Source organism: Notamacropus eugenii, chromosome 5 (genome assembly GCF_028372415.1).
Source record: "Notamacropus eugenii isolate mMacEug1 chromosome 5, mMacEug1.pri_v2, whole genome shotgun sequence".
Lineage (NCBI taxonomy): Eukaryota > Metazoa > Chordata > Mammalia > Diprotodontia > Macropodidae > Notamacropus > Notamacropus eugenii.
Genome location: NC_092876.1, coordinates 158,796,348 through 158,799,786, shown reverse-complemented (window position 1 = coordinate 158,799,786; position 3,439 = coordinate 158,796,348). Strand labels below are relative to the sequence as shown.

Genomic DNA, 3,439 nt, shown 5'->3' with positions numbered 1-3,439 from the left:
TAAATAATTGAAAAATGTCAAGTTTTACTGGTAAATAGAGCTGATCTAATAAAATTGGCAATATTCCATGAAATGAGTTACTTATTGACTGCCATAGTGATAAAACTATAAAAAGATTACTTTATAGATTTGGCAAAATATAGAATTCACATTTAAGAACAAAAGTTCAATAAGATTAATGTGGTACTTTTTAAGTAAAAGAGTGGTTTTAAGAAATAGTATAAAACAGTTCAGGTATGTACTATGTTAAAGATGATGAGTATAATTATTTTAATGACTTGGAAGATCATATCTATTGGGGAAGAAGTCACTCATGGACAAAGACAATTAACAAAACTGAAAAACTATATGTGAAAAAATTGTACGCAGTAACTTGCACAATATAATTAGTTAAGCTCCAAATGGGTACTTATTAAACAGAAATGGTAAAATCTTAAATTCAAGAGACATGGAAGAAATTTATTTCAGAAATTATTAATAGATGCAGAAGAATTCGTGATGAAACAAGAGATAGAGACAATCAGAGAATGTAAAATGACCATTTTGATGATAGAAAATTAAAACGAAGATTACAAAACTAAAGCAAAAACAAAACAGCTAATATTAGAAGATGAAATTTACACTGTGGAAAAAATCTTTGTAGAAAACCTTTCTAATAAAGGTCACATTTCTTTTTTTTTTTAATATTTATGGGAAGGAGTGAAGCCAAGATGACAGAGTACAAGAAGGGACCTGCTTGTGTTCTACCTCCAAACCTCTTAAAAAACCTGAAAAATGACTCTAAACAAATTCTAGACAATCAAATGCCACAAAATGACAGATTGAAGCAAATTTGCAGCCAAAGTTAAACAGGAAGGGTGGATCTCACCAGTCTGGGAGCAGAGCACAGTTTGACGTGGGCCACGGCAGTGCTGATGGAGCTGGAGCAGGACTTAGGGAACTGAATCACTGGCAGCTGAGGCAGTTTCCATGCTTCTCAAAGCACAAATGCCAAAGACAGCTTGAAGTTCAGTGGGAAGGATCTCTCACTTGGCTGAGAGGGGTGCATGGCCTGGTCCCAGCATCTAAACCCAGGCACAGGGTGGTGACAGCCACTGCCAAAGTGGTGGCTGCTTCTGGAGCCCTGTACTTAACATATGGCTCAAAAGTCAACTAATTGACTGGGCAGCTACTTCTGGAGCCCTCCACTTAACAAAGAATTCAAAAGTCAAACAATTGGCTGGGAAAATGTCCAAACAGGAAAAAGAAATAGACTATATATTCTTACTTTCTGGGTGAAAAAGTATTTTTTTAAAAATTCATTGATGATGAGGAAGACCAAAACATAGAACTAGAAGAAGACAACAAATCAAAGTTCTTGCATCCAAAGCCTCCAACAAAAATATGAATTAGTTTCAGGCCATGGAAGAACTCAAAAAGGATTTTGAAAATCAAGTAAGGAAATTAGAGGAAAAATTGGGAAGAGAAATGAGAGTGGTGCAAGAAAATAATGAAAAACAAGTCATCACCTTACTAAAGGAGACTCAAAAAATGATGAAGAAAATGGCAACTTTGAAATTAGACTAACCTGAATGGCAAAAGTGGCCCAAAAAGTCAATCAGTGGAAGATTGCCTTAAAAAGCAGAATGAGTCAAATGAAAAACGGGTTCAAAAACTCACTTATAGAATAATTCCATAAAAATTAGAATGGAAGGGGTGGGAGGGATTGAGGATCATGAAGCTGAGGAGGATGAAGCCAGCTTCTTCCTCAAGTCAGCCGGATGGGATCAGTAGATTATCCTGGCCTGTTTTTATGAAGATGGAGGTTATTAAGACTTTTATTTTATTTTCATAGCCAGGTCCCAGTGAAATGTCCTGAGGCATAGCTCCCAGTGACAACAGGGTGACATCATCTGGAGACTTAGTTCATGTCCTAGAAGATGAGGAGGAGGAGGAGGAGGAAGATGAGGATGTTGATGATGATGAAGGTCAAGATTTTATACCAGAGGTTCAGAGAGAAGTGGACAGCAGATTGTTAGTCTCCCAAGAAAGAAAAGCCCCAAAGTGTTGGTGGAAGATCTCTTCAAAGGTGCCAAGGAACATGGAGCAGCGGCTGTCAATTGAGGGGACAAGAGCCCTTGGAAGAGTAGCAAGCTAAAATCATTTGCAGGAAGCAGATACCATCTTGGGGCAGCCCCAGAGGTGGAGTCGAGCTACATAGCAGGTGAAAGATGACAATTTGTGACCAAGATACACATACTGTATTGAAGATTTAAAAGAATGAATTTAGCCTGGACAATGGTGAGCAGAGAAGCTACCAAGATCACCTAATGTCCAGTTTCTGGAGTCTATCCACAGAGGTGAAGTACCTACAAAACTATGAAGGTTATCACATAGGGGACAGATCAACTTGACCATGGAGGGCCATTGAGATAAGGACTTTGTAAAGCCCAAGGGAACCTTGAAATCATTCACTGTCAAGGGTCAAAAACTGGGGAGTGCTACTCCCTCTCCTTAATTATTGAACACAAGTTCTCCAGCACAGAAGGGAAAAAATCAGCTAAAAACAGTTCCTCCATAGCAACTGATGAGTCAGAGCCCTTTACCAAGATCCAAATCTGGCTCACTGATGGCAAGAGACTGGTACAGAAATTTAATCACCATCAGAGGATCAGTGAAATCTGGCTTTTCATTGTCAATGCCCGGCCAGCAATTACATCCATGAGCTTAGTTCATATGACCACCTTTCTCAACAAACAGCAGACTGATGAGAGCCAGATTTTGAAGGATGCCAACATGCTCAATGCTGTCATTGTCCATGGTTTAATATAACAACTGCCTTCTCTTCCTATCCTGTACTCTCTCCCTCTCTCTCTGTCTCTCTCTCTTTCTGTCTCTCTCTCTCCTCTTCTTTCCATCCACATCAGTGTTCTGCATACATGTGTCACTCTAACCTATGTGTGCACCATACAACATAATATCACATATTCCTTTAGCTCTGGATTCTTTGATCCTGGTTGGACATGTTGCTTTTTCTATAGTTACATTTACTGGGTTTTCGTGATGATCAGCAAACTTAAAATAATAAAAACAAACAAAAAATAGAATAGAGTAAATGCAAGTTAATTGCTTTATGAGAAATTAAGAAATTATTAAACAAAATCAAAAAAATGAATGAAAATGAAATGAAAATGAATTTAAAAAATAGAAATTTCTTATTGGTAAGACAACTGACCAGGAAAATGAATCCAGGAGAGATAATTTAAAAATTATTGGACTAAAAGGAAGACATACTCAAAAAAAAAAAAAGCATAGATGTAATTGTTCAAGGAATTATCAAGGAATACTGTTCTGATATTCTAGATCCAGAGGATAAAATAGAAATGCAAAGAATTAATCCACCACCTCTGGAAAGACATCCCAAAAGGACAACTCCTAGGAATATTGTAGCCAAGTTCCA

General features: G+C 37.5%; 1 pseudogene; it reads left to right on the top strand.

Annotated features, from left to right (window-relative positions):
- The first annotated feature begins 1,686 nt into the window (after positions 1–1,686).
- On the top strand, positions 1,687–2,811 carry LOC140507718 (NSFL1 cofactor p47 pseudogene; annotated as a pseudogene).
- Positions 2,812–3,439: the final 628 nt, after the last annotated feature.